Source organism: Podarcis filfolensis, assembly GCF_964270895.1.
Source record: "Podarcis filfolensis genome assembly, chromosome: 2".
NCBI lineage: Eukaryota > Metazoa > Chordata > Lepidosauria > Squamata > Lacertidae > Podarcis > Podarcis filfolensis.
In genome coordinates, this window is record NC_139605.1 from 86,154,487 (window position 1) to 86,173,875 (window position 19,389).

Consider the following 19,389-nt stretch of genomic DNA (forward strand, 5'->3'; position numbering starts at 1 on the left):
CCAATAGAGAGTCTCCATGTCAAGAAGGAGGGCAAGTGGGCACCCTATCAAATGACAGGGCAGGAGCTACAGGGCCCTTTCACTGGTGTATGCCTCACTCTTCCCAGACCTGCTCTCTTTTGGCCTGTATTTTGAAGCTTTATAATTTAGGAAGACTTTGGAAGAACTGGTTGACAAGTCTTATCAGTCACTGATGTATGAGCGGATTTTATTTGCTGCTATTCTGGGCTTCTGGTGCACGAAGGTTTACACCAGCATAATAGAGTTGGCCAGGATGCCAGAAGGCATCCAATTTATGAGCTATCTCAATTATCTGCACAGCAGGGGGTGTTCAGTCAACAGTGCAAAGGCTGAGCTGAAGCATTCCCTGCTGGTTACCTGCTTTTAGCAATAGGGGTCGCTGTTTGGTAGTACCCAATTGGTTAGCTGTCAGATTCCAGAGCTCCCTACTGGTGACTCTTAGGCAATTCACAAAACACAGAGTCCATTCATAAAACACAGTGTTCATTCATAAAGCAGCAACATAAATCTCCATTGCTACATACAGGCATACCTTGGGTTACAGACACTTCAAGTTGTGTGTTTTCAGGATACAGATGCAACCGAAACCCGGAAGTACCGGAACGGGTTACTTCCGGGTTTCGGTGCTCACGCATGCGCAGAAGCACCAAATCGTAACCTGTGTGCGCGCAGATGCAGTGCTGCGGGTTGTGGATGCTGCGGGTTGCAAACGTGCCTCCCACACGGATCATGTTTGTAACCCGAGCATCCACTGTATTGGGTTATGTTTCAGCAGTTGAACGTACAGGTTTATGATCATGCTGTAGTGTAGTGCTTATGTGATTGTGAATAAAAGGTGGCTGGGCTCGTTGTTTCGGGGTTTGGGGGGAAGAGTTGACAAAACTGATTTCCAGTAAGTGCCCCCCTTTATTTCCATTATACGTCATTGAGTCTGTACTCTGAATAGTGACACTAGGGACCTGGAAGGTGCAGGGCTTGTCAGTCCAACCCCTGCACAGTCTCATCAGGGCTAACCTTAAGGCAACTGGAGAAATTTGGCCAAATTGGGCCCCGCGTACCACTCCTAAGGGGGCCCCTGCACCAGGGCAATCTAGATGGATTTTATTTATATTTATAAGATTTTGCAGACTTTGGCTGTGAACTGGGGGCGGGGTCAAGTTGTGCCCTACTGCTTCATAGTTGCTGGGCCTGAGTTGCCCTGCCCTTGCATAAAGTCTTGGGTGTGCTATTTTGGGAGAGGGGAGACTGTGGCACTGGGGAGAGGGCAGGCTGGTGAGGCCCCCTAGACTTAGAGGCCCGAGTTGCCCTGCCCTGACATGAAATCTTGAGTTTGCAATTTTAGGAGAGGGGAGACTGCCTGCTGGGGAGCGGGTGGGCTGGCAAGGCCCCTTAGATTTAGAGGCCCTAGGTTTCAGCCTACTTAACCTATACAGTGGTACCTCTGGTTACGTACTTAATTCGTTCCGGAGGTCCGCTTTTAACCTGAAACTATTCTTAACCTGAAGCACCACTTTAGCTAATGAGTCCTCCTGCTGCTGCCACGCCGCCACCACGTGATTTCTGTTCTCATCCTGAAGCAAAGTTCTTAACCCGAGGTATAATTTCTGGGTTAGCAGAGTCTGTAACCTGAAGTGTATGTAACCTGAAGCATATGTAACCCGAGGTACCACTGTATATAAATCCGGCACTGGCCCAAGTCTACCATGTACCTCACACAACAACACCCCCTCCAGTTCCACAAAGTTTGCTCTTTTCCTCCCTCTGTGCCGCCGTCTTCAGCTCCATCCCCTGCTTTCAAGTGATCCTAAATTACCAGAGCTACATTGAAGGCTGTACTCCCAGAGGACATCCTGCAATTACTTACTAATACATTTCCTCAAACTCTTGCTCTGGAATATCTCATAGCAGTCTGACAGAGATATATTCACCCCTAAGTTCTCTTTATTGTCCGCAGCCGCTGTTCTGCACAGAAGATTTTTGAAATACAAAAGGTTAACAAGACCACACTTAGAGCTCACATTTGGCCAGTTTGAAGCTTGACAAGAGGCATTAATCATATAATCCTAGAACTTTAGAGTTGGAAGGGACCATGAGGGCCATCTAGTCCAACCCCTTGCAATGCAGGAATCTTTTGCCCAGCATGGGGCTCGAACCCTTGTCTCTGAGATTAAGAGTCTCATGCTCCACCAACTGAATACAGAGCAAAGTTAGGAATTGCTGTTCTCCTCTCCCTCCTGCAGTGTTGCAGAGAACTGGCAACACTAGTTAACCTGGGTTTTTGTATAGCAGAGTATTGCATGACCTGAAAGATGTTATTGAGGATCACACCTAAAAAAGAGGATGCAACATGTCTCCCTCCACTACCCACCCTTCTCCAAGTATTTCAGTGCACGCACACACACCCCCAAATAGAATTCATGCTTTGGCCCAGAGCAGGTAGGAGAGGAAGAAAAGAGGTTAAGAGAGAAGTTGGGCAGGGGAAGCTGTGGCTATACCCTCTTCTGCTTCTGAGTCACTGTCAGAGAGGCTAACATGATCTCCAGAGTGTGACATGGCAACCCTACGGTAGAGACCCGTGCTGTTGCTGCCTCCATCACCTCCTCTGCTAGCTGCCCTGACACTGAGGAAGTGCAGATCACTGTTTATTACTGTGCACCCTAGGTCTGACATTTAGACACTGCCAGGGCTCAGAGAGAGAGAGAGAGAGAGACGCTTGTTTTCTGGCTTAATTTATAGAATAGATTCACTTGATGAGTCACTCTGCAACTTGATGCATTCTGTCTAGATAAATGATACTTTTTATCCCTATGATAAAAGGGGATGCATGTGATGTCAAAATAAAAGAATGTTTTCTCAGCCGAATAAAAGTTGAAGTTGACTAAAAACATCCCAAGAAAGCTGGAGTTTGGAGTCTTTACCATTTATAGTGAAAATTATCAAATGCCCTGATATATTTTTTTCTCTCCCTGTCCTCCCAAACACAATACCAGCACTGTGTGTCACCTTGGCTGAGATGTGGAGAATGGTCGTTTCTGAGACACCTAAGTATCGCTGGCCAGATGTACACACCAACTTCCATTCCATGGCCTTGCCCAGTTAACAGGACTTTGCCAAGCCTCTGGACAAGTGTCTGTGCAAAGTGCTCTGGAAACACCAGCTTAGTGTGCTGCAGTTATCAAAAATGTCAGCACCAAACAACCAGATAGAAAATTGCCAGTAAATTTATCACAATGCCACCTTATGAATGGTATTCTTCACACCTTGGCTTCTGTGAACAGTCCAGGTTACTTGACCATTGAGATGATACGATAGAACTAAAAGGCATATAAAAGAAGAGAAGGCTGATTAGCCAAAATAACCAGAGGGCTGCAATTACTTCTAAGTGTTGACAGATTGAAAAGATATGGGGTCCTTTTGTTAATCTACACAGTCTAGTTCTCCTGCATACTCTACTCCATTTGTTTTAGTGGGTGACACTCTGTGTGTGTGTGTGTGTGTGTGTGTGTGGAGAGAGAGAGAGAAAGAGAATAAAACAATGTGCTTATTAATATGTCCTTTATTTCTGCCTGCACTGGGGTCACCACTCCCCACAGAAGTGAAAAGAATAACTTGCTGGGTGGAGGGAGAAGGGGCAGTATGCGACAGTCTCCTCTGAGTCTTTGGTCACAGATTGCAAGTTGGTTCACTTTGTCCCATGTTCCCCGCATCTTTGTTGTAGAAAAGTAATATGAATAGAAATTATTAGTTATGGGAAGGGCTGTAGCTCAGTGGTAGAGGACATGCTTTGCACACAGAGAGCCCAAATTTTATTTCTTGCCACCTGTATGTTTGGCTGGAAAAGGCTCCTGTCTAAAATCCGGGAGCTGGATGGGCAACCAATGGTCTGCCTCTGTAGAAGGCAGCTTCCTATTGATATAAAGGGAGGTGTTATCCATCTAATCAAAATTATCAATCTGCACATTTAAAAGAAAGTACTTTTTCTACCTGGCATGTGCTCAGTCTTTAGAGCTTATAAGCAACCTAGGATTCTGGGAGGCACAGCTGGGCAACATGTGGTGCTCCAGACTGAAACCAAGGGCCCCACCAACTACCCATTAGGGACTTTTTGATTTCTCTGCCGGCCTCAATTGCAGAAACAGGGCAGGGTAGCGATTACTGAGTGCTTGGCAGGCTGCATTAGGCTTGGACTTGGTGGATCACATGATGGTCAGGTCCACTGTAAGAAGGTTAATATCATGTGAATTGGTTAAAGAACAACAAACTATGCGTTATAAACTTGTAAGTAGTTCTCTTAAGATTAGTTACTCTGTAAATTCCTTCGCTTTTAAAATTCCCTTGAAAATGTCTACGTCTGAATAAAATAAGGAATACAAAGAAAATGACATTGTGGGAGATTATGGCCTGGATGACCTCTACAAGCCCACCCACTGAATTTAAAGAAAAGTTTGGATTTGAATCCAGATCTCAATTCCACACATTTTCCAGTAGACTGCATTGGTTCTTTCTTTTTCTTTCCTTTTCCTTTTTAATTTTTTTTTGGGGGGGGGGTTGATTCTTAGTGCTTTTACCGATAAGCAGAAAAAAATAGAAACAACAGGAACAAACTCAAATCAGGAGCATTGTCACAAAGTTACTAAGTCCACTTTTTAATTAACTTTCTGTTCCATCTACTTTTCACTCCAAAGTATCCTTCCATAACCGTCCACCCATTATCAGTGACTGACAATCATTGCCTTGTTTCAAAGCAAATGAAAGAAAACAGTAGCATGTGGAACCAAGGTCATTGGTGCTTTGAGTTCTGAGTACTTTCTTTAAAAAATAAAATAAAAATCTTTTCCACCAAGGCTAAGGTCCAAACCTGTTGATGCCATTTATCCAATGAGTTTATATTAAATAGGCTCCAGTGTCTAGTGTGGCTGCTATAAAATAAGTCAGTAAGTTCTTATACATCAGATCTGCAGCCTCGTTTTCAAAAGTTGACAGCAATGCTACCTTGGGATCCAGTTGTATTGCTTGGGTTGTCATTGAGCCTACTATTCTGGGGACATGTACCACAAACCTTTCCAACATAATAAATATCTACCACGTGTGAACATATGTACCCCGCTTCCCACATCCCCTCCAACATGACACATTATTGTTATTTGTTATTATGCTAAGAGTGTCGGGTGAGAGATGCCATTGATACTTTATATTTATAGTATTTTCCCAAATTCGTGCTGATGCCTACTTGAATGGTGATATCTCCCAGCGGCATTGGTTCTACAAGCAGTTTGTACCATGCAAAAAAGTCACTGTTAACCTGTAAGCTTGCTCAGCCCAGACCCTAACTTTCATTAACTTTTCAGAGAGCAGCACTTTAACTAGATAGCTGTGGGAAACAATGGATAAGAATCTGAAGGTGTGGGGTGAAGTCTGGGAAGGGACAAACCCATTTCACCTGGATGAAAACATCATGAAGAAGGGAGGTGAGTACAGACAGCAAGAAATAAAAAAAAGAATAAATTCCAGAGATGTAGACCTGCCTTGCACTGTGGAGAAGAAACAGAATGTTGGCAATTGCACAGTTATACTCGCTGAGTTGGAACCATAAACTCCAAGAAAAAAGGAATGAATTAAACAGAACAAGAGCCGAGGGATTTTAAATGCTGTCTTAGAGGTTACAGTAGATGCCTCATAAATCTAAACAATTAGGAGATGCAGTAAAGAGGCCCAGCCCAAATGTGTTTGGATATGAAGCTATGAAGCTGGAGGCATAGAAAAACAACCTCACTCGTAGAGCTCTCAAGCAAAGCTGCCGCATTAGGACAGTAGTGTGTCTTTGCTTGCTAGATGCCCTTGAAGTTTTATGTAAGTAAAGGGCAGAGAAAATGGCACAGGAGTGAGAATTAACCAGTTGCCAAAAGCATAAGTTGCGTGGAACAGAGAGATGTGATGAGTCTTTGAATCCAGGACAGCACTGTGTTGATTAGAAGGTGCCTCTACTCTAGAAGAAGCTTCTTGCTACTACATAGGAAAATCAGGGTCTCACGCTGCCCATGAGAAAAACACCAGCATGCTTGGAACAAACTGATCTGGGCATGACTAAGCCTAGCTGGCTGAAGTAATTCTTACATGTGCAAGTTGATATTGGCATATATGTATTTGTTCCGTACACTTGGATATGGTCCAGCAGATATCCTGTATGACCTGAAACTTGGAGTCTGTGGTTGAAGCTTAGCTCACAGGGCTTGCTGCAAAGGATTTACTTTAAGTTTTGCATGTGTATCAGATGGCAATTGACTTTTAGGTCCCTGTGTACACTACAAACTGTGTACACTATCAGTTTTATGCCACTAATTGCCATGGCTTCCCTAAAAGAAATAAAATTTAGCAAGGTACTGATGCTGCAATACTAAAAGTAAAAAGGTCCAGTCAAAGGAGACTATGGGGTGCAGTGCTCATCTCACTTTCAGGCCGAGGGAGCCGGCGTTTGTCCACAGACAGCTTTCTGGGTCATGTGGCCAGCATGACTAAACCGCTTCTGCTGCAACGGAACACTGTGATGGAAGCCAGAGCACACAGAAACATCGTTTACCTTCCCATGGCGGTGGTTCCTATTTATATACTTGCACTGGTGTGCTTTCAAACTGCTAGGTTGGCAGAAGCTGGGACACAGCAACAGGAGCTCACGTGGATTTGAACCTCCAACCTTCCAATCAGCAAGCCCAAAAGGCTTAGCAGTTTAGACCACAGCTCCACCTGCTATACTAGGCTCAGTTACCAAGGCATAAGCCCCATTAATCACATTTTAAATTGCTTCTGAGTAGATATGCATAAGACTAAGCCATGAGAGTCTTTGCTAAACACCCCTAGCTCCTATTTCACCCTGAACTACTTTTTGTGGATAATCTGTGTAAATATGATTATTATTAAACCATTTAAAGTGTGTAGTATAGTTCCCCACTGCTGGTGGTCAGGAGTTTAGGAATGCATGCTATCTATATCTAAGAATATAAGTAAATACCTAAAATGCAGTTGTATTATTTCATCTTGCTCTAATTTTTCCTTGTTAGAGTAAAGAAGAATATCATTCATTAGTTCACTGGTTCTCTGCTAGCTTGTTTGCATGTAAGGGCACTATGAACAATCTCTCTTCTTATGAACAACTTACTGATCTGTTGCTTTTCTTTTAAACCTTGCTTTCTAACCTACTTGGCACAATGGTTAACCTTGCCCATTGCTAGGGAATGCTGAATTCAAGAAGGCTTGAGAAATAGCTTTAACAGCCCACCTCTCTTGGGATTAGCAGAAGCTACATACAGGAAATGCTGCTGTCAAGGTCACTTTTGCTACTTGTGAGGCCTGAAGCCTACCTTGCCATAGGCTGCCACAGGCATCTGATGCGATGTGGATTTGTTTAAGGAAGCTTAAAACCAAATCTGGACCTTCTTTTTTCATTGACTCTTTCCTTCTATAAATTCAAACACCTTGAGGAGAGTCTGCCTGTGCAGTCTTCCATGTGACATTTCACCCAAACCACTTACAAACAACTTGCGTTACTTACAAGTTTATTCATTCCTTTCAGAATGTTGGCTCAGCTGTGCGTCTCCAGAGCCATCTGTTGCGGGTGAGCAGCTTATCTCAGCTATCAGAGCCCTCTTCTAAATATTATGACCAAACAGGATTCCAAGAACAACAGCCATCCTGTTGCACAGAGAATGCGCAAAAGCCGATAAACTGTTTATACATTATCAGCTAAATAAGTTGGGTTTATCTGGAAAGGCCTGCATAAAATCCCTGATGCTGGTGGCGAGGAATTCTGCTTGCCGTTACTGTTTGGCAGGGCAAGCTCTAGTGGCAGTGGCTGTTTTGTGCCCTGTCAGTCCATGGAGCTTTCCATAAATCCAGCCCTTCTCCGCATTGACAAGGGGATTTGAACAGGAAAGCCAGCCAGGAAATGAATGTGGGAGAAGCATGGGACCTTCCGTAGCCAGAGAAAAGGATAATCTGGGTGAGCGGGATGAGGAGAGGTAACGTGAGCAACAGAAACATGGCATAAGGTAGGGGTTTTACCAGCAGCAAAGGACTGATAGAAAGTGTGTTGTATTCTGATGCACTAGATCCAACGAGTACTGTCCCCTTCAGAACAACCCAGACTTCAGATTCCCCTCTCTTCTAACTTAAATTAGAAGACTTCTATTGCAGCCCTGAGTTAGGAAACCTACCAGGGTTGTTTGCAGCCTTGTAAATAAATCAAAGGCAGTGTATCTCTGAACACCAGGTGCTGAGGAGCAGCAGCAGGGAGAGGGCTGTGGTCTTCAAGTCTTGCTTGTGGGCTTTCCAGGGGAATCTGGCTGGTCTAACACAGCTGGAAGTAAGATGGACCTTTGGTCTGATCCAGCAGGTCTGTTCTTATGGCTGTGGAGGATGGGAGTGTAGAGGGCAAAATACTTACTTTTTTATATGTCACAAAATTTATATATTACTTAACTGAGAAAGTAGCTCAAGTGGTTTACATAAAAAAATCTAACATATTCATTTAAAATACCAATAACACCAAAGGCTAAAATTAAAATAAAGCAATGCCTATCAAAGTTATTCAGCTGTTGATACCCTCTTGGATTTTGCTACCTTTAATTAGTCCATTGTCATATAGGTTCCGTTCTCACACATAAAGCAGCCTTATACGGAATGATGGCATACCATTGTTCCACTTTGCCTTTTGCTCCACTTTTTCTCTGACTGCTGGGAGCCTTGCCATGCTGCCCAAGGTCTTTTTAAAATTGAGACACTATGGATTTAAATTGTGACTTTATGCATCTGAAGTATAATATGCTCCAAGACTGAGTACAGAGTTCAGTTGTAATCTAGCCAGCTAGGTATATGAAACAGAGGAGAGGACATTTCCAGTAAGCTGCAAACCAAAAGGGAAGCATCTTTTTAATCTAAGAGTCCAATCTTAGAGTTATTTGATAAACAAGAAATGTTGTTTGATAGCAAGGGACATGGGCATAGCCAGGATTTTTGTTAGGGGGGCAGAACCTCAGCGATGCATTTTTTATTGATTTTTATTGATGGGGGGGGGCAGCTGTCCCTCCTTGGCTATGCCCATGGCGAGGGAGGGATTTGCTGGATTCTGAAACTTCTGTTATTTCAGAAGCAATCAGTGAATCAATATTCAGCATCAGTGTGAGTTTCTTTCTCTCTTTCTTTCTTTCTTTCTTTCTTTCTTTCTTTCTCTGTTCAGATTGTTTTAAGGCAAAAATTGTTAAATGATCCACTAAGCCTAAGGGACACATAAAATTAACACAAAGAATTGCAGGATCCCATTCCTCCAGAGTGGCAGTGCAGGGAGAGAGTTGGAAAACACATTAAAAAAAAATAGTTACAAGTTTTCCACATCATCACCCGTCTCAAGCTGTTCTTTATTCTGTACAGAAAACACCAGATCAAATGTTCCCAGTTTGGAAGGGTAAAGATTTCCTATCTCCTCCTAATCTGTGAAACACAAACTCTATCTCTTCTATTCATGTCTTCAGAATATGATACTTAACAATGGATATCTGCTAATGATGCTTACAGCAGTACACAGTGTTGTTCTCTGTCTCATAGACAAATGTGCTCTACAGGGCCAAATGTAGTAAAACCGTGTAAAGGGAGCTGGTGTCATTCAAAGAGCTGCAGACAAGGCAAAGAGACCCTTTTGCAAAGGAGCCATGCTAATTTTACATTTTTTTGGAATAAAAGTGGTGTAATTATACAATAGGAATAATACAGCATGGCTGCATACTGCACCCTTGTTAATGCTTACCAGTAATCCGTTCATTGGTTGCAGTTTTCTTAAGGCTGGTTCATATATGAACACTTATCATTTATTGATTGCAGAATAAAGTGATAACCTGCTTCTGTTATATTCCATATACTCCAGAGGTGCACTTAGCCAGTACTAGAAACTGGGCTTTTAGTGTTGCAGCTCCAGCTCTCTGGAATCAGCTACCAGCTGAAATCAGTCAGGTACGTCCACCATATAGTGTGTACACAGCCTTAGTTCAATATTCTAAACCAATGTACCACACTGACTTTGGGAAATGAAAGACCTTGGTTATTCACTCATTCTCAGGCTCAAGACTTCATCACCACAGCAGAGGAGCAATTATCACTCACATATCTGCTGAGTAACTCCTTTAACAGTATGTGGAGTGTTTCTTAGTGTACATGAAATAGGAAATGTTTGGTATTTGGGAGGGAAAATGGGCAAGACAGGAGCCACAGCATCTCTGATAAAATTCCCTGCAGCAGAGGGGAATGGCCAATGAGGTATGGAAGAAAAGAAAAGGGGAGGGGATTTAGCCCTGCTGCTCCCCAATATCTGCCACCTAAGGCAATTGGCTCACATTGCCTAATGGTAGGGCCAGCCCTACAGGTGCACAGTGAATGTGCTGCTGCTGTATGTTGCTTGTACAAGCAGTTGCACATATCACAGTATTAATGGGTAGAGTTGCTTATGCAATTATTAAATGAGTATCTGCTCTGAGCTAGGGACAGTAGTGATGTGATATAATCTTTGAAGAGATCTAAGCATGAAAAATACCAAGGAAACATTCACCCATGTTATCTTGGTTTAAGGCAGGGGTCAGCAACCTAAGGCCCATGGGCCACAAGCTGCCCACAGGGGTCATTTAACCAGCCCACGAGCTGCCCCCAAACCGATCAGCCCACTCGGCGAGTCCCCGCGCGCTGCATTAAACCAGCACAGTGTAGGGACTCACTTCCGTGGTGCCGGAAATCGTGTCTGCACAGACGCCAGAAATCGTGGGTGCACGCGCTCACGCATGTGCGTGATCCGGCCCATGGAGGGATCTGTGCTGGAGTGAACTGGCCCAGGCAAGGTAAACCGGCCCAGGCTGGTAAAGGTTTTGGTTTTGGTTTTTTATAAGTAGCACAGTGCTTGGTTCTTTCTCTCTCCCTTTGTCTCACTTCTGTCCTGCCCTTCCTACCAAAGTGCTCAATGGAGCCCATTATGGAGCCATTTCCTTTCTTTCCTCACAACAGTCCTGTGACGCAGTTTAGACCACAGAGATAGTGACTGCCCAAGGCCATCCCATTTATCCATAAATCATTGGGCCTCCATGGGTTTCTTTTGTCCAAGCCACTGCGCCACACAGCCTCTCTCTTTTTACTATTGCTGGAAAAGGAGACAGCTTTGCATTGGGATTATTCCCTGGGCTTCTGTACACAGCTGTCTCATGTTTTAGAAATCCTTCCACACACTGCAGCCAGATAGTCGCCTGTGAAGTGCTCCAGCTGCATCATTCTTAACTTCAGCCTGGAAATATATGAAACTGGAACTAGAATCTCAGTTCCTCTGTTCCAGCACCTGGGCTGCTGGAAAGTTCAGAGCCAAATCTGGATGCTACAGCTTGGCTAACTAGGTCTCAGTGTGGGTGGCAGATATTTACTTCTGCCCCATAATGTCAGCACTTTCCTCCCCAGACAACCCGTAATAACATTACTTAGTATTTTTATAGCTTCGCATAATTTTCAGTACTCTTTGCAACAGTCCTGTAAGGTAGGCCAGTATCATTAGCCACATATTATGGGCTGAGGCTAAGTGATGGCTACTTAATTTGTTTGAACCAAGTATATGTTATATGCTACCTTAACCCTATAGTTTTCAGGCTTACTGAAGGACGTCAAGTGTCTAGGAAATTAGAAGATGTATGTAGTTGCAGTGCTGCTTACAGAGTAACACATGCAGAAGCTTTTATTAGTGCTAAAACAGGAGAATGTGAGTGGTGTGGGGCAAAGCAAAGGGGAACAGATTCTCTCTTCCTTCTGCATCATGCAACCACTTGATATGCCACAGCATCAAAGAGACTGTGTGGTGTGTGTGGTGTGTATGTGTATGTGTTGTGAGTGCAGTACAAGCCTGCAAGAACAAGAGCATATGCAGTGACCATTTTCACTATGATCACTGTTGCAATGCAGCCCCCTATGGTTGAACAACTTGAAATGTGGTCCCCAGGCTGAAAAGTTTAGTTACCCCTGAAATAGAGTACAGTGGTATCTCGGGTTACAGATGCTTCAGGTTACATACGCTTCAGGTTACAGACTCCACTAACCCAGAAATACTACCTCGGGTTAAGAACTTTGCTTCAGGATGAGAACAGAAATCGTGCTCCGGTGGCGCGGCAGCAGCAGGAGGCCCCATTAGCTAAAGTGGTGCTTCAGGTTAAGAACAGTTTCAGGTTAAGAACAGACCTCCAGAACAAATTAAGTTCTTAACCCGAGGTACCACTGTACATGAATTGCACGTTGTGTTCTAGAGGCATCACTTCTGTGGATTTATATATATATAAAAAAATTAAAAACTTGGATGGGTTGCTTCTGGATGACCTGTTTATTCAACATTTATCCAGATCTGCACAAGTTTGCAGAGTGGTTATATGACATTTGCTACCAGCCACTGATTCTGTTTTGTTTTCAAGGAAATTATACGATGTCATGTCAAGTAATTACGATGTCATGTCAAGCAGTTCATTTTTCTATCATTTTCCTCACCACAAAAAGTGATTTATTTATTTATTTTGGAAATACGCTTGTTGTGAAATAGCGCCAAATCCACTTTAATTATGCAACTGCATTTGCTGGTATGCCACTGAATCTCCCCATAACTTAGCAACAGTCTGAAAGCAGCCTCTGTCTCTGGCCATGTAGGGTGCTTCCAGATGTGGATGATTTAGCAGCATCAGTTGTTGTTCTGCTTTAAGCTGGAAGCGGAATAGCAACTCTGCTTCCAGACATCTAATGCTTTGTAGCCAAGTGGTACTCCCCTTTTCACCATCTCCAAATGTTAGGAGGTGATTTTCCTTGGTGAGTTGTATGGTGAGGGTTAAACGGGCTCCTACCGTCACACACTCCTCTCCTCACTGTGAAGTGGGGGAGGAAAAAAAGGAAACAAAAGCAATGATATTTGGAAAGTGAAGGGTTAGAATCGATTCAAAGAGTGCAGAGATTGACCATAGAGAAGGAAATGGGTATAACGCAATCTAGAACATAGTGGGCAGAGAAATCTAATCATCCAGGATAGCAGCTTAGGAGGCCATGCAAACCTGGGGAAATTGTGCAGTTATTGCGTAGTGTTAAGAAGTGGATATTCTGGCTTCTGGGAAGGAAACGGAACCTGAACAAAGAAAATATAAGAGGGGTGTGTTTTGTGAATGCTCTACAAAACGTTAATGGGCTATTCTATGGGGTGGAGGCAGTTGTAGGTTGCATGCATAGATTCTAGGATTCCAATAGGCATATATTCCCTCTTCTACACAAGGCTCCATTGTGCAAGGAAGTCCGAGACCTGCGGCAGTCCTAGTTGTGGTATTACTGTCCAGCTTTGCAGCATGTGCTGGGATCAAGGTAATGCTACATTCTTGGCAGTGGAACTGCTGGATTGTTCAAGTCCCTTGTGGCCGCAGGATTAGGTAAGCAGCCAAAGAGCAGAAGCTGATGTAGGTCTGTGTGCTAACTTCTCCCATCCCCAACTCTCCCTCCTACAATTGTTTGCTGTCCTTGAGCTGTTTGTGTTGGACTATGAGCACTGTAAACAACTTTTAAATAACAACAAAAAAATCTGGGGTTTAAGGAGTAAGGAAAGGAAGAGTTTTAAAGCAGCTGTCAAACATAAGATGGAAGCATTCAATTTTGACACAATCGTATTCATGTAGAGCAAATATCCTTCAAAGGGGCTCCTGGCTTTGCTGCTCAGGATCTTGCTGTATTCATGGCTTCATGTAAATAGTCCCACAACCTGATTTTCACACCAGGACACACCTCTGCAACGTGTAATGTAACAGAAAATTAGCAAGGTCTTCTAAGCATGTGCAGAGAGAGGTTCTGACTCCTGCCCAACACACACAGACAGAGGCTTGAGGCTTTTACTTGGAAGTAACAAAGAGGTTTTTATTTGGACAATTTATGGTACAGGCTTGGCACCAGACACAGGGCTTAGGGGTCATGATACAGGTGTTTGGGAGCAGGGCTTCAGAACTAGATGGATGTGACCAAGATGTCCCAACAAGCTTCCCTGTACCTCCCGCCAAGCTTTTATAAATGAGCCATGACACACTTGCTTGCGAGACTCTCTCGCCTTGTGGGAATATCAGGATTGCAAGCAAGTGTGATCCATTGGGACCAGTGGGTCTGCTGCCATCTGCAGAGGCAGCATCTGGTTCTAGGTGACAAAACTGGACTCTCCTGTTCAGGCCCCTGTACAGTCACTACCACCATCTGTTCAAATTCCCCCGACATATCAAAGCCCCTTGCCAGCCTCTACTGGGAAGTTGGAGGAGAGAGCTGCCTTCCCAAAGCTACTGACGCTGGGATAGAAAGGGGGAGGGATCCCTCCTTCTCCTCCAACCCAGGCTCCTCCAGTTCAGCTCCACCCTTTGTTTTTAGCTCCTCCTCCATCAGAGCCTGCTACCCCAGGCCTGATCCGACAGTGCTGTGGGACTCATGACAAGTACCTTTCCTCATCAGGAAAGTTAGTTCCCATACTGGAAGAAGGATATCCATGGCATAGGATGTGATTTCTGGATAAAGGTGATATCCAGCACAATTTAAGTATTAATGCACAATATAGATCTGGTACAGAAACATGTCCCAAAGCTTAAGAATAGGAGCATGCTATTTGTTGTGTAGTGTAACTGTCTTTTTCTTTTAGAGTATATGTGTCTTACGTTTATGATACCTTAGCCCACAATCCTAAGATCATTTAACCCAGGGAGTAAGTTCCAATGAATTCCATGGGACTGACTTCTGAATAAACATGCTTAGGGTACATGCTCACATATACTGTTTTTTTTGGATCTATTTCTTTTGCTTTCTCATTGCATTGTATTCTGCATGTGACAACCTCTTCACCAGGAAACATTCATTTTTTGTTCTGTCCATGTATACACATTTGTAAGTTTGTTTATAAACATCCCTATAAAAACAGGGAGAGAAATGGCAGTATATAAAATATTTTTTCCATAATTAAAATATGTTTTAGAGTAGAAAAATGTCCATTTTAGGTGCAGGGGACACTGACTTTATAAATAAACATTTAAGATAAACATTAAGATGGCTACCTCGTTGTTCATATGCACTTGTGTGTGCACACCCGCTTTGAAACAGGCTCCCACACGGTAATTTTAAATAGCACAAAACAAGCAAATTCTCCAAATGCTATTTATACTGGCAGTGCAGTTGATGATGTCATTGCCGCAGCAATCACAAATTTTGTTTTCTCGCAATAAATGTGATGGTTTTTCCCATTAATCGTTCAGTACTGGTCGTGTTCTGTGCAAGACTTAACAACCAGCTCATGTTCTACTTTGGCTGGAGGCTCCCAGGGTCCTGTTCTCATCACCTCGCTTCACCCTCTGGCAGGCAGCTTCTGCCAAGGCAGGGCCCTCTGGCAGGCTGCCATATGATAGCTAGCAGACAAGCTGGGTACCCAGTTCAGAGCAGGGTTATTTCATACCACTGAGAATGGCTGATCAGGTGCAGAGGAAAACAGGGCAACACCTCTGTGAGGTCTGGAGCTAGGCTTCGACAAATCTGTCAGTTTCTGTTTCTCTCACCCTCCCCATCTTAAGTTCATTTCACCCCATTTCTGCATACGTTTGCATATTTTTAAAATGTCAGCATTAAAATTTGAATGCATTTTAATCCATGTTTCTCCTAATATACTCATTTTTGTATGCAATTTTGCCTAGTATATACATTTTTGCAAGCAATTTCCCCCTAATGGAATGCATTTTGTACATCGTTTTCCACAATACAAGCATCTGGGTGTGTGTTTTTCAGTAGTACAGCAATTTTTGTGCCCACTCTTTGATTAGATAACTGCACTGCAAAATTCAAATTAGTGTGAATTTCAAAAGAGCTGTGTTCTGGTTTGCATGTTAGTTTGGGAAGTGCAAATTAGGTAGGTTCAAATTAAAATGCGAGCAGAAATTTCCCACCCCTAGTCTGGACCACGATTGCTACAGAGTAGCCTAGGCTGAACAGGAAACAGGAAGGCAGATGCTATGGCATCCCTTCTTTTCTAAAGTTCCACATTATCTCCTTGTCCTGTGCATGCCTTACTAAGAAATGTCATTATTGTAGTGTATGAGCTTCACCACTAATGCTGCATTAATTCACAGTTACGATGTCTGTCTAGCCTTAACAAATTCTGCCCCATCCTTCTGGTGCCCATACACCACTCAGGGTGCATTTCAGAATCACTGTACAATAAATTGTATTAAAATACAAGAACAAAACAATAAAAAATACATTGGGAGGAATTCAACTCAGCACTAAGGAAATTACTCTGGCAGCACAGACATTTCTGCTTGCCTGATGGAATGATCTGTCCTCTCTTCCCTCTGTGTGCTGTCGGGGGGTGTGTGTGGTTATCCTTCCCCCCCCCCCCAAGCAAATGGGGGAATGGGAGGCAAAGGGAAGAAAAGTGGGGGAAAGCTCCATTGTGCTAGTGCAAGTTTTGCATGGGCTTCTGCTGGCAGGGCTCCATAACTACACAACAGATAGAATACATAACATTAAAATCCATTTAAAAGCAACAATGGCAGAGACCACAGTGAAAAATGATCTTAGCAGACAAACGTCTTTCGGAATAAAAATGCTTTTGCCACATTGCCAAAAACAACTGGAGAGGAAGCCAAGGTATCTCACAATACTGGTGCACCCGCCGAAAAGGCCCTACAATGAAGCAATAAGGGGATCTGAGTAACTTAGGAAGAGTTTGTCTTAATTGTTTTTCATCAGTTAAGCTTGGAAAGCTTTCCAAGGACCTTAATTCCAGAGACACCACTTGGCCTCATATGCCAGAGGTTTTGCAATCTGGAGACATGCATGTAGCACAGGCCTCACTGAGACCTATCCTACCATCTTTGTAACTGTTCACAAAGCATTTAATGCCAAAAATCTGTTTCTGTTTAAACAGAAATGCTCACTGCGGCAATCTAAAACCCCAGCTTTGTGGCATCTTGTTTTGCTGTGCAATGTTTGGTTATTTTCAGATTGGCATATTCCTTGAATAATGAAATGATGTTGTATTGTCTCATTGTATCAACATGTTAAACATATTTGTAAGATTTTTCAGGGAGTGGGGATGCTGTTGTTATCAAGACAAATGCCTTCTAGTGACGATATAATCCAGTGTTTTTGTATTTGCCCTAAGAAGCAATAAGAGTTTAAACCACAGATAAACAGGAGATCTTGCACATAAAATGCTTAGTTCAAAAGCAATTGATTCCTCAAAGAAAAAATCATTTGCTACCAAACCAATCCATCTCCCACCTTCTATGTATGGCAGCTGTACTAATTCATTACTCATAAAAGGGCTTCGGATGTTATAATTCAAGGAAGAAGGAAGTATGAATGACTGTCACTTTCTGGTGTTTGGACCTGTTTGCATTGCATTTGTTTATTTATTGTTTGACTTGCATCTGTTTTCATGGTTCTTAAAAATGTATTCTATGTTTGTGTTATTATTTATTTTAATAGTGTATTTGCTGCTTTTCCACTCAAAGTACAGAAAGTGGTTTACAAATACTCTGCTTAAACTATTAATTGTATTGTAAAACTACCTTGTGAGAAGACATTCTGAAAGCCAGTGTATAAATCCACACACACACAAAAAAACAAGACAGGACACCTAAGAGATAACAGTGAGGTTGCTCTTAATGATTTTGTGTGTGCGCGCGCACGTGTGCTTCTCAATTTCTTTTTTTGCATCCCCTAGTTTCTTCAAAACATTTTTTGGCCAATGTTTGTGTTCCTTTTTGTTCCCTTCATTTGGAAAAGATTTCCATTTTTTGAAGGATACCTTCTTGTCTCTAACAGCTTCTTTTGACTCTGCTCATTAACCACACCAGCATCCTCTTGGCCCTCATGCTACCTTTGCTGATCTGTAGTATTCACTCCAGTTAAACTTCTAATATTGTATGTTTAAAACAACTCCCAAGTATTTTGGAGTAACTTGGCCCTCTTGACTTTGACTTTCCTTTTTACCAATCCACTCATTTTGAGGAAGTTTCTAAAAGTTGCCTTAAATCCCAGAGAGCTGCTGCCAGTCTGTGTTGATAATACAGGGGTACCTCGGGTTAAGTAGTTAATTTGTTCCGGAGGTCTGTATTTAACCTGAAACTGTTCTTAACCTGAAGCACCGCTTTAGCTAATGGGGCCTCCTGCTGCCGCTGCGCCACCAGAGCACGATTTCTGTTCTCATCCTGAAGCAAAGTTCTTAACCTGAAGCACTATTTCTGGGTTAGCGGAGTCTGTAACCTGAAGCGCATGTAACCTGAAGCGTATGTAACCTGAAGTGTATGTAACCTGAAGCGTATGTAACCCAAGGTACCACTGTACTGAACTAGATAGATCAATGGGCTGACTTCCTAAAGCAGCTTCCCGTGTTCCTAAGCCCTCCATTAATGAGGAACGCTCAACAAAGTCTTTGAAAAATAAATTAGACATGGTGTTATTGACATCTTTGTACGGATGCCCTTGAGGGAGGAAAATAGTGGGCATGCCCACCTACCACGCTCTGTTTGAACCATGACAAATGGTTAAAGCACTCCCCCTGCCACCATGCCACAGGCCTGTTCTGGTGTCATCCTGTCCCACCATTTGTGTTTGTTTAATCCATACAAGGACTGTAGATGGGAAGCATGTCATATCTAATTTCACCCTCAGCTGGCCTCAACAGATAGCAAGCTGCTATGTACCATGTCAAACTATTTGCCCATCTGTATCAGTATTGTGTCTTTCCCAGTGTGTTGAAGTGGTTAAGAGCGGTAGTCTCGTAATCTGGGGAACCAGGTTCGCGTCTCTGCTCCTCCACATGCAGCTGCTGGGTGACCTTGGGCTAGTCACACTTCTCTGAAGTCTCTCAGCCCCACTCACCTTACAGAGTGTTTGTTGTGGGGGAGGAAGGGAAAGGAGAATGTTAGCCGCTTTGAGACTCCTTAGAGTAGTGATAAAGCGGGATATCAAATCCAAACTCTTCTATCCCATTACCTGTTGCCTGATTTTTCTAGCTAGCGATTGCGAACGGAGACGCCATTTAGGAAAAGGTGTTCCATAGGATATATCAAATCCATAATCTGTAGGACTTTAAATGTTGTAAGATGCACTTGGAACAGAGCATGGAACCAGACAGGAAGATTGTAAACAGCAAACAACAACAAAGCAGCTATATACCTACCTCCACAAACCTACAAGTAACTGCACTGAAATTTGCAAATAGTGTTCAAGGGCACCCCACAAAGAGATCATTACATTACATTTAATAGTCTTGGTCTAGCCAATTATTAAATTACTCATGGTGAACTCAGTCACAAG

General features: G+C 43.1%; 1 protein-coding gene across 2 annotated transcripts in view; it reads left to right on the forward strand.

Moving 5' to 3' along the window:
• Window positions 1–19,389, forward strand: part of MYOCD (myocardin) — a 215,121-nt gene that overhangs the window by 12,418 nt on the left and 183,314 nt on the right. The window contains exon 2 of one of the 2 annotated variants that reach the window (XM_083597693.1): window positions 13,331–13,481. The exons of the other annotated variant lie outside the window; for it this stretch is intronic. The gene's annotated coding sequence lies outside the window, so the exon portion shown is untranslated. The remainder of the gene's footprint in view (window positions 1–13,330; window positions 13,482–19,389) is intronic. 2 annotated transcript variants of the gene reach the window in all.